Source organism: Anomaloglossus baeobatrachus, unplaced genomic scaffold (genome assembly GCF_048569485.1).
Source record: "Anomaloglossus baeobatrachus isolate aAnoBae1 unplaced genomic scaffold, aAnoBae1.hap1 Scaffold_2719, whole genome shotgun sequence".
In the NCBI taxonomy this organism is placed as follows: Eukaryota; Metazoa; Chordata; class Amphibia; order Anura; family Aromobatidae; genus Anomaloglossus; species Anomaloglossus baeobatrachus.
This window is the reverse complement of record NW_027442223.1, coordinates 129,452-156,082: the sequence shown is the minus strand read 5'-3', so window position 1 is coordinate 156,082 and position 26,631 is coordinate 129,452. Positions and strand designations below refer to the sequence as shown.

Sequence of the window (26,631 nt, the reverse complement as noted above, 5' to 3'; positions counted from 1 at the left end):
ATTAGCCGTTTAAGTGTACTTATTGAAAGTAGTAATTCTTTCATAGGCCGCCCTTTCTTAGTATTTGACGTTCCTTATATTGCGGTATGAGGCTTCGCAGTAGGTTGCAAACATTCATCACCCATGACTGTCCCCAATTGAGCTCAGAAGCTCAATGTCTATCATGACCTCTCTTTTAGAATGTCCAAGAGCAAGCAAACTATTCCTCCAGGAGAGGGCGCCAACAGACTACTAAAGAGATCATCATTACTCAAAGAAAACCCCAAAAACCAATGCATGATAGGAATAAACAGGTAACTTTCTTTGGAGTGGAAGCGGAGAGATCGCACCAGATGCCAATTCTAGATGTTATCACACCTGTGGTCACTGCAGCAGCAGGTGAATCCACTTTGTCCAAAAGGGATCTATTCCATTCAATTGCAAATGATCTAGATAAGACAGAGAACTGCAGCACGGGGACATAGCCGAGTTGGTCAGGTTGAGTGGTGATGAGTTTGCTATTTGGATGAATAAAGAAAGTCAAAAGTGTGAAAGATAAAAAACAAAAGGAGGAAGTGTGAAAAGTGAATGGGCCAAATTGAGGTGCATATGAAGACGTATGCTTTCTTCCAATTCATTAAATCGGGCTAATATGAATCAGGTGAATTGAGTTCTGCTTTTGGAAACTGGGTTAAGAAGGGGTGCACCGTTCCTGGAGGTACTGCAATACCAGGTCAATGCGTGGAGTGGACAGAGCAAGCTCTTTTTCCATCTCCCTGTTCTAAAAATCCATTTAATATATGGTCCCCAGATAGGGGACGTATCAGATATTAAACTGATAAGAACAGATACTACACTTGATCTTAGCCAAAAGGCCGAGAAGCGATAACCAGAATTGGTTTGGGCCTCGAGTGGCACCCTGGCCTATGCCGGACACATCTTAGGGAGAGAGAGCGAGAGGGAGACAAACCCACGCCTACACAAGACATTTTGTCACCCAAGCCAACCCTTGAAAAGGCTGCTTTGCAGAGCCAAAACAAGAAGAATGGTGCGTTTTGCAGCCGCCGCCCACTGCAATGAATCTGAATAACTCCTCCTTTAGGGCGCAAGCAACTCCCCTCCCCCTTGCAGTCTTTCCAATTCACGATACAAAAAGACGGACAGGACAGGTTGCCTGACTTTCCGTCACTGCCACCCTTTGCCATCCTTACCCGTAGAAAGCCCTTTCATCATCCCCAAACCCTAATCTTTTCCCTTTCCTTCCCAGCCCCCAAACCCTGCCCTCTGTACCTTTCTCACCACCCGCTTCCCTTCTCCTGTCATCCCCCTACCACCCGGGAAAAAAAGAGATTGCCCCCTCCTTCCACTAGCCCACCCTCCCACCCAAAGAACAACTTCTTCTGCGCAGCTTGTTTTCTAGGCAGCAGCGCTATTGTGATGTCATCGGGGGGCATTGTGACAAGCCGCCAGTGTTCCGTCTCTTCATGTTGTGCACAGTTCAAACGGAAAATACATCAACAGGCAGACTACAGAAAAGCTTACTATCAAAGGTTAGAGGGGGGCTTTCTCAGAGGGCTTTTTACAGTTTTTCTATTCCCAATTAGCCGTTTAAGTGTACTTATTGAAAGTAGTAATTCTTTCATAGGCCGCCCTTTCTTAGTATTTGACGTTCCTTATATTGCGGTATGAGGCTTCGCAGTAGGTTGCAAACATTCATCACCCATGACTGTCCCCAATTGAGCTCAGAAGCTCAATGTCTATCATGACCTCTCTTTTAGAATGTCCAAGAGCAAGCAAACTATTCCTCCAGGAGAGGGCGCCAACAGACTACTAAAGAGATCATCATTACTCAAAGAAAACCCCAAAAACCAATGCATGATAGGAATAAACAGGTAACTTTCTTTGGAGTGGAAGCGGAGAGATCGCACCAGATGCCAATTCTAGATGTTATCACACCTGTGGTCACTGCAGCAGCAGGTGAATCCACTTTGTCCAAAAGGGATCTATTCCATTCAATTGCAAATGATCTAGATAAGACAGAGAACTGCAGCACGGGGACATAGCCGAGTTGGTCAGGTTGAGTGGTGATGAGTTTGCTATTTGGATGAATAAAGAAAGTCAAAAGTGTGAAAGATAAAAAACAAAAGGAGGAAGTGTGAAAAGTGAATGGGCCAAATTGAGGTGCATATGAAGACGTATGCTTTCTTCCAATTCATTAAATCGGGCTAATATGAATCAGGTGAATTGAGTTCTGCTTTTGGAAACTGGGTTAAGAAGGGGTGCACCGTTCCTGGAGGTACTGCAATACCAGGTCAATGCGTGGAGTGGACAGAGCAAGCTCTTTTTCCATCTCCCTGTTCTAAAAATCCATTTAATATATGGTCCCCAGATAGGGGACGTATCAGATATTAAACTGATAAGAACAGATACTACACTTGATCTTAGCCAAAAGGCCGAGAAGCGATAACCAGAATTGGTTTGGGCCTCGAGTGGCACCCTGGCCTATGCCGGACACATCTTAGGGAGAGAGAGCGAGAGGGAGACAAACCCACGCCTACACAAGACATTTTGTCACCCAAGCCAACCCTTGAAAAGGCTGCTTTGCAGAGCCAAAACAAGAAGAATGGTGCGTTTTGCAGCCGCCGCCCACTGCAATGAATCTGAATAACTCCTCCTTTAGGGCGCAAGCAACTCCCCTCCCCCTTGCAGTCTTTCCAATTCACGATACAAAAAGACGGACAGGACAGGTTGCCTGACTTTCCGTCACTGCCACCCTTTGCCATCCTTACCCGTAGAAAGCCCTTTCATCATCCCCAAACCCTAATCTTTTCCCTTTCCTTCCCAGCCCCCAAACCCTGCCCTCTGTACCTTTCTCACCACCCGCTTCCCTTCTCCTGTCATCCCCCTACCACCCGGGAAAAAAAGAGATTGCCCCCTCCTTCCACTAGCCCACCCTCCCACCCAAAGAACAACTTCTTCTGCGCAGCTTGTTTTCTAGGCAGCAGCGCTATTGTGATGTCATCGGGGGGCATTGTGACAAGCCGCCAGTGTTCCGTCTCTTCATGTTGTGCACAGTTCAAACGGAAAATACATCAACAGGCAGACTACAGAAAAGCTTACTATCAAAGGTTAGAGGGGGGCTTTCTCAGAGGGCTTTTTACAGTTTTTCTATTCCCAATTAGCCGTTTAAGTGTACTTATTGAAAGTAGTAATTCTTTCATAGGCCGCCCTTTCTTAGTATTTGACGTTCCTTATATTGCGGTATGAGGCTTCGCAGTAGGTTGCAAACATTCATCACCCATGACTGTCCCCAATTGAGCTCAGAAGCTCAATGTCTATCATGACCTCTCTTTTAGAATGTCCAAGAGCAAGCAAACTATTCCTCCAGGAGAGGGCGCCAACAGACTACTAAAGAGATCATCATTACTCAAAGAAAACCCCAAAAACCAATGCATGATAGGAATAAACAGGTAACTTTCTTTGGAGTGGAAGCGGAGAGATCGCACCAGATGCCAATTCTAGATGTTATCACACCTGTGGTCACTGCAGCAGCAGGTGAATCCACTTTGTCCAAAAGGGATCTATTCCATTCAATTGCAAATGATCTAGATAAGACAGAGAACTGCAGCACGGGGACATAGCCGAGTTGGTCAGGTTGAGTGGTGATGAGTTTGCTATTTGGATGAATAAAGAAAGTCAAAAGTGTGAAAGATAAAAAACAAAAGGAGGAAGTGTGAAAAGTGAATGGGCCAAATTGAGGTGCATATGAAGACGTATGCTTTCTTCCAATTCATTAAATCGGGCTAATATGAATCAGGTGAATTGAGTTCTGCTTTTGGAAACTGGGTTAAGAAGGGGTGCACCGTTCCTGGAGGTACTGCAATACCAGGTCAATGCGTGGAGTGGACAGAGCAAGCTCTTTTTCCATCTCCCTGTTCTAAAAATCCATTTAATATATGGTCCCCAGATAGGGGACGTATCAGATATTAAACTGATAAGAACAGATACTACACTTGATCTTAGCCAAAAGGCCGAGAAGCGATAACCAGAATTGGTTTGGGCCTCGAGTGGCACCCTGGCCTATGCCGGACACATCTTAGGGAGAGAGAGCGAGAGGGAGACAAACCCACGCCTACACAAGACATTTTGTCACCCAAGCCAACCCTTGAAAAGGCTGCTTTGCAGAGCCAAAACAAGAAGAATGGTGCGTTTTGCAGCCGCCGCCCACTGCAATGAATCTGAATAACTCCTCCTTTAGGGCGCAAGCAACTCCCCTCCCCCTTGCAGTCTTTCCAATTCACGATACAAAAAGACGGACAGGACAGGTTGCCTGACTTTCCGTCACTGCCACCCTTTGCCATCCTTACCCGTAGAAAGCCCTTTCATCATCCCCAAACCCTAATCTTTTCCCTTTCCTTCCCAGCCCCCAAACCCTGCCCTCTGTACCTTTCTCACCACCCGCTTCCCTTCTCCTGTCATCCCCCTACCACCCGGGAAAAAAAGAGATTGCCCCCTCCTTCCACTAGCCCACCCTCCCACCCAAAGAACAACTTCTTCTGCGCAGCTTGTTTTCTAGGCAGCAGCGCTATTGTGATGTCATCGGGGGGCATTGTGACAAGCCGCCAGTGTTCCGTCTCTTCATGTTGTGCACAGTTCAAACGGAAAATACATCAACAGGCAGACTACAGAAAAGCTTACTATCAAAGGTTAGAGGGGGGCTTTCTCAGAGGGCTTTTTACAGTTTTTCTATTCCCAATTAGCCGTTTAAGTGTACTTATTGAAAGTAGTAATTCTTTCATAGGCCGCCCTTTCTTAGTATTTGACGTTCCTTATATTGCGGTATGAGGCTTCGCAGTAGGTTGCAAACATTCATCACCCATGACTGTCCCCAATTGAGCTCAGAAGCTCAATGTCTATCATGACCTCTCTTTTAGAATGTCCAAGAGCAAGCAAACTATTCCTCCAGGAGAGGGCGCCAACAGACTACTAAAGAGATCATCATTACTCAAAGAAAACCCCAAAAACCAATGCATGATAGGAATAAACAGGTAACTTTCTTTGGAGTGGAAGCGGAGAGATCGCACCAGATGCCAATTCTAGATGTTATCACACCTGTGGTCACTGCAGCAGCAGGTGAATCCACTTTGTCCAAAAGGGATCTATTCCATTCAATTGCAAATGATCTAGATAAGACAGAGAACTGCAGCACGGGGACATAGCCGAGTTGGTCAGGTTGAGTGGTGATGAGTTTGCTATTTGGATGAATAAAGAAAGTCAAAAGTGTGAAAGATAAAAAACAAAAGGAGGAAGTGTGAAAAGTGAATGGGCCAAATTGAGGTGCATATGAAGACGTATGCTTTCTTCCAATTCATTAAATCGGGCTAATATGAATCAGGTGAATTGAGTTCTGCTTTTGGAAACTGGGTTAAGAAGGGGTGCACCGTTCCTGGAGGTACTGCAATACCAGGTCAATGCGTGGAGTGGACAGAGCAAGCTCTTTTTCCATCTCCCTGTTCTAAAAATCCATTTAATATATGGTCCCCAGATAGGGGACGTATCAGATATTAAACTGATAAGAACAGATACTACACTTGATCTTAGCCAAAAGGCCGAGAAGCGATAACCAGAATTGGTTTGGGCCTCGAGTGGCACCCTGGCCTATGCCGGACACATCTTAGGGAGAGAGAGCGAGAGGGAGACAAACCCACGCCTACACAAGACATTTTGTCACCCAAGCCAACCCTTGAAAAGGCTGCTTTGCAGAGCCAAAACAAGAAGAATGGTGCGTTTTGCAGCCGCCGCCCACTGCAATGAATCTGAATAACTCCTCCTTTAGGGCGCAAGCAACTCCCCTCCCCCTTGCAGTCTTTCCAATTCACGATACAAAAAGACGGACAGGACAGGTTGCCTGACTTTCCGTCACTGCCACCCTTTGCCATCCTTACCCGTAGAAAGCCCTTTCATCATCCCCAAACCCTAATCTTTTCCCTTTCCTTCCCAGCCCCCAAACCCTGCCCTCTGTACCTTTCTCACCACCCGCTTCCCTTCTCCTGTCATCCCCCTACCACCCGGGAAAAAAAGAGATTGCCCCCTCCTTCCACTAGCCCACCCTCCCACCCAAAGAACAACTTCTTCTGCGCAGCTTGTTTTCTAGGCAGCAGCGCTATTGTGATGTCATCGGGGGGCATTGTGACAAGCCGCCAGTGTTCCGTCTCTTCATGTTGTGCACAGTTCAAACGGAAAATACATCAACAGGCAGACTACAGAAAAGCTTACTATCAAAGGTTAGAGGGGGGCTTTCTCAGAGGGCTTTTTACAGTTTTTCTATTCCCAATTAGCCGTTTAAGTGTACTTATTGAAAGTAGTAATTCTTTCATAGGCCGCCCTTTCTTAGTATTTGACGTTCCTTATATTGCGGTATGAGGCTTCGCAGTAGGTTGCAAACATTCATCACCCATGACTGTCCCCAATTGAGCTCAGAAGCTCAATGTCTATCATGACCTCTCTTTTAGAATGTCCAAGAGCAAGCAAACTATTCCTCCAGGAGAGGGCGCCAACAGACTACTAAAGAGATCATCATTACTCAAAGAAAACCCCAAAAACCAATGCATGATAGGAATAAACAGGTAACTTTCTTTGGAGTGGAAGCGGAGAGATCGCACCAGATGCCAATTCTAGATGTTATCACACCTGTGGTCACTGCAGCAGCAGGTGAATCCACTTTGTCCAAAAGGGATCTATTCCATTCAATTGCAAATGATCTAGATAAGACAGAGAACTGCAGCACGGGGACATAGCCGAGTTGGTCAGGTTGAGTGGTGATGAGTTTGCTATTTGGATGAATAAAGAAAGTCAAAAGTGTGAAAGATAAAAAACAAAAGGAGGAAGTGTGAAAAGTGAATGGGCCAAATTGAGGTGCATATGAAGACGTATGCTTTCTTCCAATTCATTAAATCGGGCTAATATGAATCAGGTGAATTGAGTTCTGCTTTTGGAAACTGGGTTAAGAAGGGGTGCACCGTTCCTGGAGGTACTGCAATACCAGGTCAATGCGTGGAGTGGACAGAGCAAGCTCTTTTTCCATCTCCCTGTTCTAAAAATCCATTTAATATATGGTCCCCAGATAGGGGACGTATCAGATATTAAACTGATAAGAACAGATACTACACTTGATCTTAGCCAAAAGGCCGAGAAGCGATAACCAGAATTGGTTTGGGCCTCGAGTGGCACCCTGGCCTATGCCGGACACATCTTAGGGAGAGAGAGCGAGAGGGAGACAAACCCACGCCTACACAAGACATTTTGTCACCCAAGCCAACCCTTGAAAAGGCTGCTTTGCAGAGCCAAAACAAGAAGAATGGTGCGTTTTGCAGCCGCCGCCCACTGCAATGAATCTGAATAACTCCTCCTTTAGGGCGCAAGCAACTCCCCTCCCCCTTGCAGTCTTTCCAATTCACGATACAAAAAGACGGACAGGACAGGTTGCCTGACTTTCCGTCACTGCCACCCTTTGCCATCCTTACCCGTAGAAAGCCCTTTCATCATCCCCAAACCCTAATCTTTTCCCTTTCCTTCCCAGCCCCCAAACCCTGCCCTCTGTACCTTTCTCACCACCCGCTTCCCTTCTCCTGTCATCCCCCTACCACCCGGGAAAAAAAGAGATTGCCCCCTCCTTCCACTAGCCCACCCTCCCACCCAAAGAACAACTTCTTCTGCGCAGCTTGTTTTCTAGGCAGCAGCGCTATTGTGATGTCATCGGGGGGCATTGTGACAAGCCGCCAGTGTTCCGTCTCTTCATGTTGTGCACAGTTCAAACGGAAAATACATCAACAGGCAGACTACAGAAAAGCTTACTATCAAAGGTTAGAGGGGGGCTTTCTCAGAGGGCTTTTTACAGTTTTTCTATTCCCAATTAGCCGTTTAAGTGTACTTATTGAAAGTAGTAATTCTTTCATAGGCCGCCCTTTCTTAGTATTTGACGTTCCTTATATTGCGGTATGAGGCTTCGCAGTAGGTTGCAAACATTCATCACCCATGACTGTCCCCAATTGAGCTCAGAAGCTCAATGTCTATCATGACCTCTCTTTTAGAATGTCCAAGAGCAAGCAAACTATTCCTCCAGGAGAGGGCGCCAACAGACTACTAAAGAGATCATCATTACTCAAAGAAAACCCCAAAAACCAATGCATGATAGGAATAAACAGGTAACTTTCTTTGGAGTGGAAGCGGAGAGATCGCACCAGATGCCAATTCTAGATGTTATCACACCTGTGGTCACTGCAGCAGCAGGTGAATCCACTTTGTCCAAAAGGGATCTATTCCATTCAATTGCAAATGATCTAGATAAGACAGAGAACTGCAGCACGGGGACATAGCCGAGTTGGTCAGGTTGAGTGGTGATGAGTTTGCTATTTGGATGAATAAAGAAAGTCAAAAGTGTGAAAGATAAAAAACAAAAGGAGGAAGTGTGAAAAGTGAATGGGCCAAATTGAGGTGCATATGAAGACGTATGCTTTCTTCCAATTCATTAAATCGGGCTAATATGAATCAGGTGAATTGAGTTCTGCTTTTGGAAACTGGGTTAAGAAGGGGTGCACCGTTCCTGGAGGTACTGCAATACCAGGTCAATGCGTGGAGTGGACAGAGCAAGCTCTTTTTCCATCTCCCTGTTCTAAAAATCCATTTAATATATGGTCCCCAGATAGGGGACGTATCAGATATTAAACTGATAAGAACAGATACTACACTTGATCTTAGCCAAAAGGCCGAGAAGCGATAACCAGAATTGGTTTGGGCCTCGAGTGGCACCCTGGCCTATGCCGGACACATCTTAGGGAGAGAGAGCGAGAGGGAGACAAACCCACGCCTACACAAGACATTTTGTCACCCAAGCCAACCCTTGAAAAGGCTGCTTTGCAGAGCCAAAACAAGAAGAATGGTGCGTTTTGCAGCCGCCGCCCACTGCAATGAATCTGAATAACTCCTCCTTTAGGGCGCAAGCAACTCCCCTCCCCCTTGCAGTCTTTCCAATTCACGATACAAAAAGACGGACAGGACAGGTTGCCTGACTTTCCGTCACTGCCACCCTTTGCCATCCTTACCCGTAGAAAGCCCTTTCATCATCCCCAAACCCTAATCTTTTCCCTTTCCTTCACAGCCCCCAAACCCTGCCCTCTGTACCTTTCTCACCACCCGCTTCCCTTCTCCTGTCATCCCCCTACCACCCGGGAAAAAAAGAGATTGCCCCCTCCTTCCACTAGCCCACCCTCCCACCCAAAGAACAACTTCTTCTGCGCAGCTTGTTTTCTAGGCAGCAGCGCTATTGTGATGTCATCGGGGGGCATTGTGACAAGCCGCCAGTGTTCCGTCTCTTCATGTTGTGCACAGTTCAAACGGAAAATACATCAACAGGCAGACTACAGAAAAGCTTACTATCAAAGGTTAGAGGGGGGCTTTCTCAGAGGGCTTTTTACAGTTTTTCTATTCCCAATTAGCCGTTTAAGTGTACTTATTGAAAGTAGTAATTCTTTCATAGGCCGCCCTTTCTTAGTATTTGACGTTCCTTATATTGCGGTATGAGGCTTCGCAGTAGGTTGCAAACATTCATCACCCATGACTGTCCCCAATTGAGCTCAGAAGCTCAATGTCTATCATGACCTCTCTTTTAGAATGTCCAAGAGCAAGCAAACTATTCCTCCAGGAGAGGGCGCCAACAGACTACTAAAGAGATCATCATTACTCAAAGAAAACCCCAAAAACCAATGCATGATAGGAATAAACAGGTAACTTTCTTTGGAGTGGAAGCGGAGAGATCGCACCAGATGCCAATTCTAGATGTTATCACACCTGTGGTCACTGCAGCAGCAGGTGAATCCACTTTGTCCAAAAGGGATCTATTCCATTCAATTGCAAATGATCTAGATAAGACAGAGAACTGCAGCACGGGGACATAGCCGAGTTGGTCAGGTTGAGTGGTGATGAGTTTGCTATTTGGATGAATAAAGAAAGTCAAAAGTGTGAAAGATAAAAAACAAAAGGAGGAAGTGTGAAAAGTGAATGGGCCAAATTGAGGTGCATATGAAGACGTATGCTTTCTTCCAATTCATTAAATCGGGCTAATATGAATCAGGTGAATTGAGTTCTGCTTTTGGAAACTGGGTTAAGAAGGGGTGCACCGTTCCTGGAGGTACTGCAATACCAGGTCAATGCGTGGAGTGGACAGAGCAAGCTCTTTTTCCATCTCCCTGTTCTAAAAATCCATTTAATATATGGTCCCCAGATAGGGGACGTATCAGATATTAAACTGATAAGAACAGATACTACACTTGATCTTAGCCAAAAGGCCGAGAAGCGATAACCAGAATTGGTTTGGGCCTCGAGTGGCACCCTGGCCTATGCCGGACACATCTTAGGGAGAGAGAGCGAGAGGGAGACAAACCCACGCCTACACAAGACATTTTGTCACCCAAGCCAACCCTTGAAAAGGCTGCTTTGCAGAGCCAAAACAAGAAGAATGGTGCGTTTTGCAGCCGCCGCCCACTGCAATGAATCTGAATAACTCCTCCTTTAGGGCGCAAGCAACTCCCCTCCCCCTTGCAGTCTTTCCAATTCACGATACAAAAAGACGGACAGGACAGGTTGCCTGACTTTCCGTCACTGCCACCCTTTGCCATCCTTACCCGTAGAAAGCCCTTTCATCATCCCCAAACCCTAATCTTTTCCCTTTCCTTCCCAGCCCCCAAACCCTGCCCTCTGTACCTTTCTCACCACCCGCTTCCCTTCTCCTGTCATCCCCCTACCACCCGGGAAAAAAAGAGATTGCCCCCTCCTTCCACTAGCCCACCCTCCCACCCAAAGAACAACTTCTTCTGCGCAGCTTGTTTTCTAGGCAGCAGCGCTATTGTGATGTCATCGGGGGGCATTGTGACAAGCCGCCAGTGTTCCGTCTCTTCATGTTGTGCACAGTTCAAACGGAAAATACATCAACAGGCAGACTACAGAAAAGCTTACTATCAAAGGTTAGAGGGGGGCTTTCTCAGAGGGCTTTTTACAGTTTTTCTATTCCCAATTAGCCGTTTAAGTGTACTTATTGAAAGTAGTAATTCTTTCATAGGCCGCCCTTTCTTAGTATTTGACGTTCCTTATATTGCGGTATGAGGCTTCGCAGTAGGTTGCAAACATTCATCACCCATGACTGTCCCCAATTGAGCTCAGAAGCTCAATGTCTATCATGACCTCTCTTTTAGAATGTCCAAGAGCAAGCAAACTATTCCTCCAGGAGAGGGCGCCAACAGACTACTAAAGAGATCATCATTACTCAAAGAAAACCCCAAAAACCAATGCATGATAGGAATAAACAGGTAACTTTCTTTGGAGTGGAAGCGGAGAGATCGCACCAGATGCCAATTCTAGATGTTATCACACCTGTGGTCACTGCAGCAGCAGGTGAATCCACTTTGTCCAAAAGGGATCTATTCCATTCAATTGCAAATGATCTAGATAAGACAGAGAACTGCAGCACGGGGACATAGCCGAGTTGGTCAGGTTGAGTGGTGATGAGTTTGCTATTTGGATGAATAAAGAAAGTCAAAAGTGTGAAAGATAAAAAACAAAAGGAGGAAGTGTGAAAAGTGAATGGGCCAAATTGAGGTGCATATGAAGACGTATGCTTTCTTCCAATTCATTAAATCGGGCTAATATGAATCAGGTGAATTGAGTTCTGCTTTTGGAAACTGGGTTAAGAAGGGGTGCACCGTTCCTGGAGGTACTGCAATACCAGGTCAATGCGTGGAGTGGACAGAGCAAGCTCTTTTTCCATCTCCCTGTTCTAAAAATCCATTTAATATATGGTCCCCAGATAGGGGACGTATCAGATATTAAACTGATAAGAACAGATACTACACTTGATCTTAGCCAAAAGGCCGAGAAGCGATAACCAGAATTGGTTTGGGCCTCGAGTGGCACCCTGGCCTATGCCGGACACATCTTAGGGAGAGAGAGCGAGAGGGAGACAAACCCACGCCTACACAAGACATTTTGTCACCCAAGCCAACCCTTGAAAAGGCTGCTTTGCAGAGCCAAAACAAGAAGAATGGTGCGTTTTGCAGCCGCCGCCCACTGCAATGAATCTGAATAACTCCTCCTTTAGGGCGCAAGCAACTCCCCTCCCCCTTGCAGTCTTTCCAATTCACGATACAAAAAGACGGACAGGACAGGTTGCCTGACTTTCCGTCACTGCCACCCTTTGCCATCCTTACCCGTAGAAAGCCCTTTCATCATCCCCAAACCCTAATCTTTTCCCTTTCCTTCCCAGCCCCCAAACCCTGCCCTCTGTACCTTTCTCACCACCCGTTTCCCTTCTCCTGTCATCCCCCTACCACCCGGGAAAAAAAGAGATTGCCCCCTCCTTCCACTAGCCCACCCTCCCACCCAAAGAACAACTTCTTCTGCGCAGCTTGTTTTCTAGGCAGCAGCGCTATTGTGATGTCATCGGGGGGCATTGTGACAAGCCGCCAGTGTTCCGTCTCTTCATGTTGTGCACAGTTCAAACGGAAAATACATCAACAGGCAGACTACAGAAAAGCTTACTATCAAAGGTTAGAGGGGGGCTTTCTCAGAGGGCTTTTTACAGTTTTTCTATTCCCAATTAGCCGTTTAAGTGTACTTATTGAAAGTAGTAATTCTTTCATAGGCCGCCCTTTCTTAGTATTTGACGTTCCTTATATTGCGGTATGAGGCTTCGCAGTAGGTTGCAAACATTCATCACCCATGACTGTCCCCAATTGAGCTCAGAAGCTCAATGTCTATCATGACCTCTCTTTTAGAATGTCCAAGAGCAAGCAAACTATTCCTCCAGGAGAGGGCGCCAACAGACTACTAAAGAGATCATCATTACTCAAAGAAAACCCCAAAAACCAATGCATGATAGGAATAAACAGGTAACTTTCTTTGGAGTGGAAGCGGAGAGATCGCACCAGATGCCAATTCTAGATGTTATCACACCTGTGGTCACTGCAGCAGCAGGTGAATCCACTTTGTCCAAAAGGGATCTATTCCATTCAATTGCAAATGATCTAGATAAGACAGAGAACTGCAGCACGGGGACATAGCCGAGTTGGTCAGGTTGAGTGGTGATGAGTTTGCTATTTGGATGAATAAAGAAAGTCAAAAGTGTGAAAGATAAAAAACAAAAGGAGGAAGTGTGAAAAGTGAATGGGCCAAATTGAGGTGCATATGAAGACGTATGCTTTCTTCCAATTCATTAAATCGGGCTAATATGAATCAGGTGAATTGAGTTCTGCTTTTGGAAACTGGGTTAAGAAGGGGTGCACCGTTCCTGGAGGTACTGCAATACCAGGTCAATGCGTGGAGTGGACAGAGCAAGCTCTTTTTCCATCTCCCTGTTCTAAAAATCCATTTAATATATGGTCCCCAGATAGGGGACGTATCAGATATTAAACTGATAAGAACAGATACTACACTTGATCTTAGCCAAAAGGCCGAGAAGCGATAACCAGAATTGGTTTGGGCCTCGAGTGGCACCCTGGCCTATGCCGGACACATCTTAGGGAGAGAGAGCGAGAGGGAGACAAACCCACGCCTACACAAGACATTTTGTCACCCAAGCCAACCCTTGAAAAGGCTGCTTTGCAGAGCCAAAACAAGAAGAATGGTGCGTTTTGCAGCCGCCGCCCACTGCAATGAATCTGAATAACTCCTCCTTTAGGGCGCAAGCAACTCCCCTCCCCCTTGCAGTCTTTCCAATTCACGATACAAAAAGACGGACAGGACAGGTTGCCTGACTTTCCGTCACTGCCACCCTTTGCCATCCTTACCCGTAGAAAGCCCTTTCATCATCCCCAAACCCTAATCTTTTCCCTTTCCTTCCCAGCCCCCAAACCCTGCCCTCTGTACCTTTCTCACCACCCGCTTCCCTTCTCCTGTCATCCCCCTACCACCCGGGAAAAAAAGAGATTGCCCCCTCCTTCCACTAGCCCACCCTCCCACCCAAAGAACAACTTCTTCTGCGCAGCTTGTTTTCTAGGCAGCAGCGCTATTGTGATGTCATCGGGGGGCATTGTGACAAGCCGCCAGTGTTCCGTCTCTTCATGTTGTGCACAGTTCAAACGGAAAATACATCAACAGGCAGACTACAGAAAAGCTTACTATCAAAGGTTAGAGGGGGGCTTTCTCAGAGGGCTTTTTACAGTTTTTCTATTCCCAATTAGCCGTTTAAGTGTACTTATTGAAAGTAGTAATTCTTTCATAGGCCGCCCTTTCTTAGTATTTGACGTTCCTTATATTGCGGTATGAGGCTTCGCAGTAGGTTGCAAACATTCATCACCCATGACTGTCCCCAATTGAGCTCAGAAGCTCAATGTCTATCATGACCTCTCTTTTAGAATGTCCAAGAGCAAGCAAACTATTCCTCCAGGAGAGGGCGCCAACAGACTACTAAAGAGATCATCATTACTCAAAGAAAACCCCAAAAACCAATGCATGATAGGAATAAACAGGTAACTTTCTTTGGAGTGGAAGCGGAGAGATCGCACCAGATGCCAATTCTAGATGTTATCACACCTGTGGTCACTGCAGCAGCAGGTGAATCCACTTTGTCCAAAAGGGATCTATTCCATTCAATTGCAAATGATCTAGATAAGACAGAGAACTGCAGCACGGGGACATAGCCGAGTTGGTCAGGTTGAGTGGTGATGAGTTTGCTATTTGGATGAATAAAGAAAGTCAAAAGTGTGAAAGATAAAAAACAAAAGGAGGAAGTGTGAAAAGTGAATGGGCCAAATTGAGGTGCATATGAAGACGTATGCTTTCTTCCAATTCATTAAATCGGGCTAATATGAATCAGGTGAATTGAGTTCTGCTTTTGGAAACTGGGTTAAGAAGGGGTGCACCGTTCCTGGAGGTACTGCAATACCAGGTCAATGCGTGGAGTGGACAGAGCAAGCTCTTTTTCCATCTCCCTGTTCTAAAAATCCATTTAATATATGGTCCCCAGATAGGGGACGTATCAGATATTAAACTGATAAGAACAGATACTACACTTGATCTTAGCCAAAAGGCCGAGAAGCGATAACCAGAATTGGTTTGGGCCTCGAGTGGCACCCTGGCCTATGCCGGACACATCTTAGGGAGAGAGAGCGAGAGGGAGACAAACCCACGCCTACACAAGACATTTTGTCACCCAAGCCAACCCTTGAAAAGGCTGCTTTGCAGAGCCAAAACAAGAAGAATGGTGCGTTTTGCAGCCGCCGCCCACTGCAATGAATCTGAATAACTCCTCCTTTAGGGCGCAAGCAACTCCCCTCCCCCTTGCAGTCTTTCCAATTCACGATACAAAAAGACGGACAGGACAGGTTGCCTGACTTTCCGTCACTGCCACCCTTTGCCATCCTTACCCGTAGAAAGCCCTTTCATCATCCCCAAACCCTAATCTTTTCCCTTTCCTTCCCAGCCCCCAAACCCTGCCCTCTGTACCTTTCTCACCACCCGCTTCCCTTCTCCTGTCATCCCCCTACCACCCGGGAAAAAAAGAGATTGCCCCCTCCTTCCACTAGCCCACCCTCCCACCCAAAGAACAACTTCTTCTGCGCAGCTTGTTTTCTAGGCAGCAGCGCTATTGTGATGTCATCGGGGGGCATTGTGACAAGCCGCCAGTGTTCCGTCTCTTCATGTTGTGCACAGTTCAAACGGAAAATACATCAACAGGCAGACTACAGAAAAGCTTACTATCAAAGGTTAGAGGGGGGCTTTCTCAGAGGGCTTTTTACAGTTTTTCTATTCCCAATTAGCCGTTTAAGTGTACTTATTGAAAGTAGTAATTCTTTCATAGGCCGCCCTTTCTTAGTATTTGACGTTCCTTATATTGCGGTATGAGGCTTCGCAGTAGGTTGCAAACATTCATCACCCATGACTGTCCCCAATTGAGCTCAGAAGCTCAATGTCTATCATGACCTCTCTTTTAGAATGTCCAAGAGCAAGCAAACTATTCCTCCAGGAGAGGGCGCCAACAGACTACTAAAGAGATCATCATTACTCAAAGAAAACCCCAAAAACCAATGCATGATAGGAATAAACAGGTAACTTTCTTTGGAGTGGAAGCGGAGAGATCGCACCAGATGCCAATTCTAGATGTTATCACACCTGTGGTCACTGCAGCAGCAGGTGAATCCACTTTGTCCAAAAGGGATCTATTCCATTCAATTGCAAATGATCTAGATAAGACAGAGAACTGCAGCACGGGGACATAGCCGAGTTGGTCAGGTTGAGTGGTGATGAGTTTGCTATTTGGATGAATAAAGAAAGTCAAAAGTGTGAAAGATAAAAAACAAAAGGAGGAAGTGTGAAAAGTGAATGGGCCAAATTGAGGTGCATATGAAGACGTATGCTTTCTTCCAATTCATTAAATCGGGCTAATATGAATCAGGTGAATTGAGTTCTGCTTTTGGAAACTGGGTTAAGAAGGGGTGCACCGTTCCTGGAGGTACTGCAATACCAGGTCAATGCGTGGAGTGGACAGAGCAAGCTCTTTTTCCATCTCCCTGTTCTAAAAATCCATTTAATATATGGTCCCCAGATAGGGGACGTATCAGATATTAAACTGATAAGAACAGATACTACACTTGATCTTAGCCAAAAGGCCGAGAAGCGATAACCAGAATTGGTTTGGGCCTCGAGTGGCACCCTGGCCTATGCCGGACACATCTTAGGGAGAGAGAGCGAGAGGGAGACAAACCCACGCCTACACAAGACATTTTGTCACCCAAGCCAACCCTTGAAAAGGCTGCTTTGCAGAGCCAAAACAAGAAGAATGGTGCGTTTTGCAGCCGCCGCCCACTGCAATGAATCTGAATAACTCCTCCTTTAGGGCGCAAGCAACTCCCCTCCCCCTTGCAGTCTTTCCAATTCACGATACAAAAAGACGGACAGGACAGGTTGCCTGACTTTCCGTCACTGCCACCCTTTGCCATCCTTACCCGTAGAAAGCCCTTTCATCATCCCCAAACCCTAATCTTTTCCCTTTCCTTCCCAGCCCCCAAACCCTGCCCTCTGTACCTTTCTCACCACCCGCTTCCCTTCTCCTGTCATCCCCCTACCACCCGGGAAAAAAAGAGATTGCCCCCTCCTTCCACTAGCCCACCCTCCCACCCAAAGAACAACTTCTTCTGCGCAGCTTGTTTTCTAGGCAGCAGCGCTATTGTGATGTCATCGGGGGGCATTGTGACAAGCCGCCAGTGTTCCGTCTCTTCATGTTGTGCACAGTTCAAACGGAAAATACATCAACAGGCAGACTACAGAAAAGCTTACTATCAAAGGTTAGAGGGGGGCTTTCTCAGAGGGCTTTTTACAGTTTTTCTATTCCCAATTAGCCGTTTAAGTGTACTTATTGAAAGTAGTAATTCTTTCATAGGCCGCCCTTTCTTAGTATTTGACGTTCCTTATATTGCGGTATGAGGCTTCGCAGTAGGTTGCAAACATTCATCACCCATGACTGTCCCCAATTGAGCTCAGAAGCTCAATGTCTATCATGACCTCTCTTTTAGAATGTCCAAGAGCAAGCAAACTATTCCTCCAGGAGAGGGCGCCAACAGACTACTAAAGAGATCATCATTACTCAAAGAAAACCCCAAAAACCAATGCATGATAGGAATAAACAGGTAACTTTCTTTGGAGTGGAAGCGGAGAGATCGCACCAGATGCCAATTCTAGATGTTATCACACCTGTGGTCACTGCAGCAGCAGGTGAATCCACTTTGTCCAAAAGGGATCTATTCCATTCAATTGCAAATGATCTAGATAAGACAGAGAACTGCAGCACGGGGACATAGCCGAGTTGGTCAGGTTGAGTGGTGATGAGTTTGCTATTTGGATGAATAAAGAAAGTCAAAAGTGTGAAAGATAAAAAACAAAAGGAGGAAGTGTGAAAAGTGAATGGGCCAAATTGAGGTGCATATGAAGACGTATGCTTTCTTCCAATTCATTAAATCGGGCTAATATGAATCAGGTGAATTGAGTTCTGCTTTTGGAAACTGGGTTAAGAAGGGGTGCACCGTTCCTGGAGGTACTGCAATACCAGGTCAATGCGTGGAGTGGACAGAGCAAGCTCTTTTTCCATCTCCCTGTTCTAAAAATCCATTTAATATATGGTCCCCAGATAGGGGACGTATCAGATATTAAACTGATAAGAACAGATACTACACTTGATCTTAGCCAAAAGGCCGAGAAGCGATAACCAGAATTGGTTTGGGCCTCGAGTGGCACCCTGGCCTATGCCGGACACATCTTAGGGAGAGAGAGCGAGAGGGAGACAAACCCACGCCTACACAAGACATTTTGTCACCCAAGCCAACCCTTGAAAAGGCTGCTTTGCAGAGCCAAAACAAGAAGAATGGTGCGTTTTGCAGCCGCCGCCCACTGCAATGAATCTGAATAACTCCTCCTTTAGGGCGCAAGCAACTCCCCTCCCCCTTGCAGTCTTTCCAATTCACGATACAAAAAGACGGACAGGACAGGTTGCCTGACTTTCCGTCACTGCCACCCTTTGCCATCCTTACCCGTAGAAAGCCCTTTCATCATCCCCAAACCCTAATCTTTTCCCTTTCCTTCCCAGCCCCCAAACCCTGCCCTCTGTACCTTTCTCACCACCCGCTTCCCTTCTCCTGTCATCCCCCTACCACCCGGGAAAAAAAGAGATTGCCCCCTCCTTCCACTAGCCCACCCTCCCACCCAAAGAACAACTTCTTCTGCGCAGCTTGTTTTCTAGGCAGCAGCGCTATTGTGATGTCATCGGGGGGCATTGTGACAAGCCGCCAGTGTTCCGTCTCTTCATGTTGTGCACAGTTCAAACGGAAAATACATCAACAGGCAGACTACAGAAAAGCTTACTATCAAAGGTTAGAGGGGGGCTTTCTCAGAGGGCTTTTTACAGTTTTTCTATTCCCAATTAGCCGTTTAAGTGTACTTATTGAAAGTAGTAATTCTTTCATAGGCCGCCCTTTCTTAGTATTTGACGTTCCTTATATTGCGGTATGAGGCTTCGCAGTAGGTTGCAAACATTCATCACCCATGACTGTCCCCAATTGAGCTCAGAAGCTCAATGTCTATCATGACCTCTCTTTTAGAATGTCCAAGAGCAAGCAAACTATTCCTCCAGGAGAGGGCGCCAACAGACTACTAAAGAGATCATCATTACTCAAAGAAAACCCCAAAAACCAATGCATGATAGGAATAAACAGGTAACTTTCTTTGGAGTGGAAGCGGAGAGATCGCACCAGATGCCAATTCTAGATGTTATCACACCTGTGGTCACTGCAGCAGCAGGTGAATCCACTTTGTCCAAAAGGGATCTATTCCATTCAATTGCAAATGATCTAGATAAGACAGAGAACTGCAGCACGGGGACATAGCCGAGTTGGTCAGGTTGAGTGGTGATGAGTTTGCTATTTGGATGAATAAAGAAAGTCAAAAGTGTGAAAGATAAAAAACAAAAGGAGGAAGTGTGAAAAGTGAATGGGCCAAATTGAGGTGCATATGAAGACGTATGCTTTCTTCCAATTCATTAAATCGGGCTAATATGAATCAGGTGAATTGAGTTCTGCTTTTGGAAACTGGGTTAAGAAGGGGTGCACCGTTCCTGGAGGTACTGCAATACCAGGTCAATGCGTGGAGTGGACAGAGCAAGCTCTTTTTCCATCTCCCTGTTCTAAAAATCCATTTAATATATGGTCCCCAGATAGGGGACGTATCAGATATTAAACTGATAAGAACAGATTTTTGATTTAACAGCATCTTTATTATCATGCACTACTCACAAAAAGGTAACAAACCGTGTACAGTGCCGCAGCCCCGTACACACAGAACTATACAATCCTTCTTACATAGCCATAGAGTACGACGCACTAAACTATACATCACGCTCCTATGCTATCCATAACACTCAAGCTGAAAGAAAAAGTTAGACAATAAATAACGACGAACCGGCGATTGGGGGGTGGGGGTAGGGGAAAAGGGGGATAGGGTGGGGAAATCACAGGCCCGAAGCTTTATTGAAAGACGCACATAACGGGAAAAGGAGGGAGGGGGCATGGAAGAGGTCTAAACCTCCTCCTCGGCGCTGTCGTCCGGACTGTCCATGATGGAATAGTCTCTGAGCAGGCTGTGGATCAGCCTGCGGCAATCCTGGATAGACATCCTCTCCCTCTTCAAGATGAGCCGGTTCCTGGCGACCCAAATAGCGTCCTTAAAGCAGTTCATAAGGCGCCAAGCCTCCTGGATGGCTCCAACGGTGTGAGTCCCAGGGAAGAGTCCATAAAGTACGGAATGGTATGAAAGGCTCCCTCTGGGGACGGAGTTCCTCAGGTCATCCTCCAGGGCAACCAACAGGCGCTGTGCAAAACGGCAGTCCCAAAAGGCGTGCAGCGATGTTTCCTCCACGAAGGGGCACCTTGGGCAGTAGCGGGTTTTGCACAGGTTCCGGGCGTGCATGAATGACCGGACGGGCAGTCCGCCCTGTATCGCCATCCATGACAAGTCCTTGTGCCCGTTGGTCAATCCAGCCGATGACACGTTTGTCCAAACAGTCTCCAGTGTGTCGTGATGAAGTCCTGGAATGTTCTCCATTTCGTCCTTGGCTCTGATGAGTTTGTGGATAGTCTTTGGCTTCCACAAATCAGGCTTGAGTCCCTCCAGTTGGTGTTCCCTTACAAACCGAACCACGTCTCCGTAGAACCATGGCGTCGTCCAGTTGTAGGGGAAGGAGCTGTCCCACTTGTCCCAGCCTAACCGTCTCCAAAGGGGGAGCAGGAAGAAGCGAGACATGGACCCACCCGCGGAACCTCTCTTGACTCGCAGAGTTCGGCGAACGCAGTCACATACGAAGGAGGATCGCAGGAGGGTGGGGATATCGGGTACGCCCTTCCCACCCTTGCGAGGATCCTTGTACATGATGCTCCGCTTTACTCTGTCCATCTTGGATCCCCAGACAAAACGAAACACCGTCCTGGTAATGGCCCTGCACACGGTGGCAAGGGGGGGCCAGGCCTGGGCCGTGTACTGCAGCACGGGCAGTACCTCGTTACGCAGGACCAGTGCTTTGCCCTCACAGGTGAGGCGTCTGAGGCTCCACAGACCGATCCGTTGGGTGATCTTGGTCAAGCGTTCCTCCCAGGACTTGAGGGCTGCTCCTTCCTTCCCGAACCAGACTCCAAGAACCTTGATGAAATCCGGCTGGATGCTGAAAGGGAAGGGGGCGGAAGAGGCCGGCTGCCAGTCCCCGAAGAGCATGGCTTCCGACTTCCCGCAGTTGACTTTGGCTCCCGAAGCCCGTCCGAAGGTCTCACAGGTCTGGACGAGGGTGTCGACTGAGCGCCGGTCCGCGCAGAAGACGGTCACGTCGTCCATGTAGAGCGAGCACTTGACCTCGAAGCGTTCTGGTCCTGGTGCGGTGATCCCTCTGATCTCTCCATTCCGCCGGATAGCCTCTGCAAAGAGTTCTATAACACAAACAAAAAGAAGAGGTGACAGAGGACAGCCTTGTCTGACCCCTGAGAGGACCGGGAAGGGGTCAGTCTTCCAGCCGTTTACCAACACCGAGCTGTGAATATCAAAATACATTAGTTGGACATACAAGCAAAACATGTTACCCAAACCTAACCTGTGCAGAGCTTTGCCCAGGAACTCATGGGAAACACGGTCGAAGGCCTTTTCCTGATCCAACGAGATCAGGGCTGCGTGCACCCGGCGGGCTTTGATGTACTCGACCGTGTCCCGCATGAGAGCCAGGCTGTCTGCGATGCGACGTCCGGGGATGCCGCAGGTCTGATCCGGGTGGATGATCCGTCCGATAACAGTCTTCAATCTCGTTGCCATCGTCTTGGCCAGGATCTTGTAGTCGACGTTCAGAAGGGTGATGGGACGCCAATTCTTCAGGTCGCACCTCTCTCCTTTACGCTTGTACAGGATCGTGACCATTCCTTCCCTCAGAGATGGAGGCATTCTGCCCTCCACCACCATCTCCTCATACAGCCCTAACAGGTCCGGACAGATTAGGTCTCCCAGCGCTACATAGAGCTCTGCTGGGAGGCCGTCACTGCCCGGTGTCCTGCCAGAACTAAAGGATTTGGCGGCCGAGAGCAGCTCGTCCACCGTCAGAGGAACATCCATGGCCGCCGCGTCTGCAGGGTCAAGATGGTTAGTGATACCTGACAGGAACTTATCGGCGGCCTCGGGGTCAGTAGTCTTGCGGGCGTAGAGTTCGCTGTAGAAGTCGCTGACGACCTTCATCACGTTCTCTTTCCCGCGTCGCATGCTTCCACTCTCGTCTCGTAGTTCATTCATGGGCGTGTGACCGGCGTGGAGTTTCCTGAAAAAGAACGAGTTACATTTCTCACCCTTCTCCAGGTTCTCCACTTTGGAACGGAAGACAATTCGCTTGGACTCCTCCTCGAAGTGCCTTTTCAGGCTCCTCTTAGTCTCCTCCAGCTCCTCTCTTACGTCCCAGCCGCATCGAAGAAGGTCCTGCAGGGAACGCAGCTCACGCTGGAGTCTCCTGAAGTCCCTCCTCTTCAGACACGCCTGTTGTTGACTCTTTGCCTGAAAGAAGAAACGGAACTCGAGTTTAACGTATTCCCACCAGTCAGAAACAGACCGGAAGCCCGCCTTGTAGGCCCGCCACGTGGAGTAGGCAGCTCTAAGCTCCTCCAGAATCTCACCCTTTTCCAGCAGAGAGCAGTTCAGCTTCCAGGAGCCCGGGCCAATGGGGAAGCCATGGCCCAGCACACCTTGAAAGTGAATGGCTCTGTGGTCAGAGAAGAAGCAGGGGACCATCGAGTGCCCACTCCGCCCAACCGCCCGAGAGGTAAACACAAAGTCAATCCTGGAACGCAGCGAGCCATCGGATCGGCACCATGAATAGTTCACGGATCCGTGTCCGATGGAGCCAACAACGTCCACAAGAGAGGCTTCGGTCACCATCTCAATGAGCAGTTTGGATGTGACGTCCAACTTGGCAGCCGTTCCAGAACTGCGTCCATCCTCCTCAATCGGGCAGTTGAAATCCCCGGCCATCACTACCGTCCTGGCGGTAGCGAGCTGAGGGCGCAGGGCTTGGAGGAGCTCCAGTCGATCGCTCTTCACAGGAGAAGCATACACATTGATGAACCTGACAGGTTCTCCCGCCCAGGTGCCATCCACGAGCAGTAACCTGCCGCAGACGATTTCCTGAACAGAGTCCAATGTGAAGGCGCTTCCCCTGATCAGCACGGCGACCCCCGCGGACCTACAGTCGCCTCCGCCGGACCAGTAGGATGGGCCATGGGTCCACTCCCTGGCCAGATGGTTGAAGGACCTAGAGGAGGGAAGGGAGCATTCCTGCAGGAAAAATACATCACTAGACTGAGTGTTAAGGAACGCAAAAATTGTCTGACGTCGGAACTTGTCTCTGATGCTCCTAACATTAATGGAAAAGATGTTAATGTTAGCAGTCATTGGAGGAAAGAGAAAGTTAGCGCAGGCGGTGTGCCTTAGTTACCACTCCGGTCGGGCGGTTCTTCCTCTTTGGCACCTGCTGGTAAGGGTATCTCCAGCAGACCCTCTTCTTCTAGCTGATCGAGCAGGGATGGTGCCTCAGTGGCTTCCGACTCCTCCATTTCTTCTTCGGCCACAAGGGACTCCACCATCTGCTCCAACACGTCCGGTTCTGGGAGGAGGCCATCCTCCTCTTCCTGGGGTGGATTGGGATCCACAATGAACAGCTTGGAAGGTTCTGCGACAGGACTATCTTCCACCTTCCTTTTCCTTTGGCCTGTACCTGAGGAGACAAGAGCTGGAAAATCCTCCTCGGTGAAAAGTGCAAGAGTGCTGAGGTCCTCTGCTCTCATGGTCTGGGGAGGGAGAGTGGGCTTTGGGGGGGGGGTGAGGAGACCAACTGAGGAGTAGGGAAATGAGGTGGAGGTAGTGGAATCCTCAGTAGGGTTGGCCGGGGGGGGAGGGGTTTGGACAGGGGTGAAAGGGGGGGGGACCAGGGAGGGGGCAACAGTTTTCTTACCCTTTTTCCTGGACTCCGTGGCTGCTGGGGCATCGGCTGGAGCCACGGTCGCCGGGTTCTTGGCCGCCTTGTCCTTGGCCTCTGTGGCCTTGGTCGTAGCTGCCTTGGTCGACGAAGCTGTGACTACCCGATACTGGGTCACCGCGGCAACCCTTGCCCAGGATTTCTCCCGCTGTGGGCAGTCCTTGTAAAGGTGGTCCGCCTGTCCACATAGGTTGCAAGTCTTCTTCTTTGGGCAGTCCTTGGAGCTGTGTCCCGTCACCCGGCAAACCCTGCAGGCGTCCTCCTTGCAGGTCTTCATCGAATGCCCTTTCCCGCCACATTTCCTGCAGTTGTGTGGCATGTCCGGGTAGTAGATGAGACCAAAGGAGTTTCCCAGAGAGAATGTCGGGGGCAGGTGCTGGAGACCATCCTCGGATGCTGGTTCCCTGTAGAGTCGAACGGTTACTGACCACTTACCCGTCCAGAATCCGTTGCCGTTAAGGATGTGGGATGGCTCCCTCACCACTGTGCAGAGACGTCCCAGGAACGTGGAGATGTCTCTTCCTGGGGTGTGCGGGTTCCGCATGGAGACCGTGATCCTCTTCTCATCCCTCTGTATAGGACAGGATCCTAAAAAAGAATGAAAAGGGGAGTCCGGCATCGCTGCGTTCATCGCCTCCCAGTATCTCCTGCAGGCATTCACCGTGGCAAAGGTTACCAGAAAAATACCAGTCATGAAGGTCTGGACACTCAGGGTTTCCGCCCTGGAGAAGCCCTGATCCAGAATCATCTTCTTGCAGAACACGTCGCTGGACATGTCCGGCAACCTACCATCCACCGCCTTTAGCTTCAGGGCGACCGTCTGCCGCATCCAAGGCTCCAGGGTTGGAGCCTTTTCAGGCGGCGTCCGGGCTCCCTCCGGCTGGCTGGCGTCGGAGGTAGGGGCCTCTTGGGCCGAAGAAGCCTCTGGATGAGCCTTCCTGGAGGTCCCTGGGTCCTGAGCCTTCTTGGCTGCCTTCTCTGGCTTGCTTGCCATGGCTGGTTCCTGCTTGAGTTCCCGGAGCTGGATCTTGGATTCTTCTCCGGGTGTCTTCTCCCGCTGTGTTCCTCCTCGAAGTTCCTCTGGTCTCCCCAAGTCTTCTCCGAGCCTTCGTCTTCTTGCTTCTTTCTGCCAAGCTCTTCTTCCGTCCGATCTCCCTCTTCCGGTCTCGGCTGGGCTTCGGAGCTCGTCTCCCTGATCGTATCTCGTCAAGTGTAGCTAGCTCAGTTTGTTCTGATAAGAACAGATACTACACTTGATCTTAGCCAAAAGGCCGAGAAGCGATAACCAGAATTGGTTTGGGCCTCGAGTGGCACCCTGGCCTATGCCGGACACATCTTAGGGAGAGAGAGCGAGAGGGAGACAAACCCACGCCTACACAAGACATTTTGTCACCCAAGCCAACCCTTGAAAAGGCTGCTTTGCAGAGCCAAAACAAGAAGAATGGTGCGTTTTGCAGCCGCCGCCCACTGCAATGAATCTGAATAACTCCTCCTTTAGGGCGCAAGCAACTCCCCTCCCCCTTGCAGTCTTTCCAATTCACGATACAAAAAGACGGACAGGACAGGTTGCCTGACTTTCCGTCACTGCCACCCTTTGCCATCCTTACCCGTAGAAAGCCCTTTCATCATCCCCAAACCCTAATCTTTTCCCTTTCCTTCCCAGCCCCCAAACCCTGCCCTCTGTACCTTTCTCACCACCCGCTTCCCTTCTCCTGTCATCCCCCTACCACCCGGGAAAAAAAGAGATTGCCCCCTCCTTCCACTAGCCCACCCTCCCACCCAAAGAACAACTTCTTCTGCGCAGCTTGTTTTCTAGGCAGCAGCGCTATTGTGATGTCATCGGGGGGCATTGTGACAAGCCGCCAGTGTTCCATCTCTTCATGTTGTGCACAGTTCAAACGGAAAATACATCAACAGGCAGACTACAGAAAAGCTTACTATCAAAGGTTAGAGGGGGGCTTTCTCAGAGGGCTTTTTACAGTTTTTCTATTCCCAATTAGCCGTTTAAGTGTACTTATTGAAAGTAGTAATTCTTTCATAGGCCGCCCTTTCTTAGTATTTGACGTTCCTTATATTGCGGTATGAGGCTTCGCAGTAGGTTGCAAACATTCATCACCCATGACTGTCCCCAATTGAGCTCAGAAGCTCAATGTCTATCATGACCTCTCTTTTAGAATGTCCAAGAGCAAGCAAACTATTCCTCCAGGAGAGGGCGCCAACAGACTACTAAAGAGATCATCATTACTCAAAGAAAACCCCAAAAACCAATGCATGATAGGAATAAACAGGTAACTTTCTTTGGAGTGGAAGCGGAGAGATCGCACCAGATGCCAATTCTAGATGTTATCACACCTGTGGTCACTGCAGCAGCAGGTGAATCCACTTTGTCCAAAAGGGATCTATTCCATTCAATTGCAAATGATCTAGATAAGACAGAGAACTGCAGCACGGGGACATAGCCGAGTTGGTCAGGTTGAGTGGTGATGAGTTTGCTATTTGGATGAATAAAGAAAGTCAAAAGTGTGAAAGATAAAAAACAAAAGGAGGAAGTGTGAAAAGTGAATGGGCCA

At 48.3% G+C, this 26,631-nt stretch overlaps 12 non-coding genes and 2 pseudogenes across 12 annotated transcripts; all 14 read right to left on the bottom strand.

Moving 5' to 3' along the window:
- Window positions 1–675: 675 nt before the first annotated feature.
- Window positions 676–866, bottom strand: LOC142265142 (U2 spliceosomal RNA). Its single transcript, XR_012731512.1, has one exon. It is a non-coding gene; the product is annotated as a U2 spliceosomal RNA (small nuclear RNA).
- Window positions 867–2,253: 1,387 nt separating this feature from the next.
- Window positions 2,254–2,444, bottom strand: LOC142265141 (U2 spliceosomal RNA). The gene has a single exon (XR_012731511.1). It is a non-coding gene; the product is annotated as a U2 spliceosomal RNA (small nuclear RNA).
- A 1,387-nt stretch (window positions 2,445–3,831) lies between these two features.
- On the bottom strand, window positions 3,832–4,022 carry LOC142265140 (U2 spliceosomal RNA). The gene has a single exon (XR_012731510.1). It is a non-coding gene; the product is annotated as a U2 spliceosomal RNA (small nuclear RNA).
- A 1,387-nt stretch (window positions 4,023–5,409) lies between these two features.
- LOC142265139 (U2 spliceosomal RNA) lies at window positions 5,410–5,600 on the bottom strand. The gene has a single exon (XR_012731509.1). It is a non-coding gene; the product is annotated as a U2 spliceosomal RNA (small nuclear RNA).
- A 1,387-nt stretch (window positions 5,601–6,987) lies between these two features.
- On the bottom strand, window positions 6,988–7,178 carry LOC142265138 (U2 spliceosomal RNA). The gene has a single exon (XR_012731508.1). It is a non-coding gene; the product is annotated as a U2 spliceosomal RNA (small nuclear RNA).
- A 1,387-nt stretch (window positions 7,179–8,565) lies between these two features.
- LOC142265137 (U2 spliceosomal RNA) lies at window positions 8,566–8,756 on the bottom strand. Its single transcript, XR_012731507.1, has one exon. It is a non-coding gene; the product is annotated as a U2 spliceosomal RNA (small nuclear RNA).
- Window positions 8,757–10,143: 1,387 nt separating this feature from the next.
- Window positions 10,144–10,334, bottom strand: LOC142265135 (U2 spliceosomal RNA). The gene has a single exon (XR_012731505.1). It is a non-coding gene; the product is annotated as a U2 spliceosomal RNA (small nuclear RNA).
- A 1,387-nt stretch (window positions 10,335–11,721) lies between these two features.
- LOC142265134 (U2 spliceosomal RNA) lies at window positions 11,722–11,912 on the bottom strand. Its single transcript, XR_012731504.1, has one exon. It is a non-coding gene; the product is annotated as a U2 spliceosomal RNA (small nuclear RNA).
- A 1,387-nt stretch (window positions 11,913–13,299) lies between these two features.
- On the bottom strand, window positions 13,300–13,490 carry LOC142265133 (U2 spliceosomal RNA). Its single transcript, XR_012731503.1, has one exon. It is a non-coding gene; the product is annotated as a U2 spliceosomal RNA (small nuclear RNA).
- A 1,387-nt stretch (window positions 13,491–14,877) lies between these two features.
- LOC142265131 (U2 spliceosomal RNA) lies at window positions 14,878–15,068 on the bottom strand. The gene has a single exon (XR_012731502.1). It is a non-coding gene; the product is annotated as a U2 spliceosomal RNA (small nuclear RNA).
- Window positions 15,069–16,455: 1,387 nt separating this feature from the next.
- LOC142265130 (U2 spliceosomal RNA) lies at window positions 16,456–16,646 on the bottom strand. Its single transcript, XR_012731501.1, has one exon. It is a non-coding gene; the product is annotated as a U2 spliceosomal RNA (small nuclear RNA).
- Window positions 16,647–18,033: 1,387 nt separating this feature from the next.
- LOC142265129 (U2 spliceosomal RNA) lies at window positions 18,034–18,224 on the bottom strand. Its single transcript, XR_012731500.1, has one exon. It is a non-coding gene; the product is annotated as a U2 spliceosomal RNA (small nuclear RNA).
- A 1,387-nt stretch (window positions 18,225–19,611) lies between these two features.
- Window positions 19,612–19,815, bottom strand: LOC142265158 (U2 spliceosomal RNA; annotated as a pseudogene).
- Window positions 19,816–25,254: 5,439 nt separating this feature from the next.
- LOC142265168 (U2 spliceosomal RNA) lies at window positions 25,255–25,344 on the bottom strand (annotated as a pseudogene).
- Window positions 25,345–26,631: the final 1,287 nt, after the last annotated feature.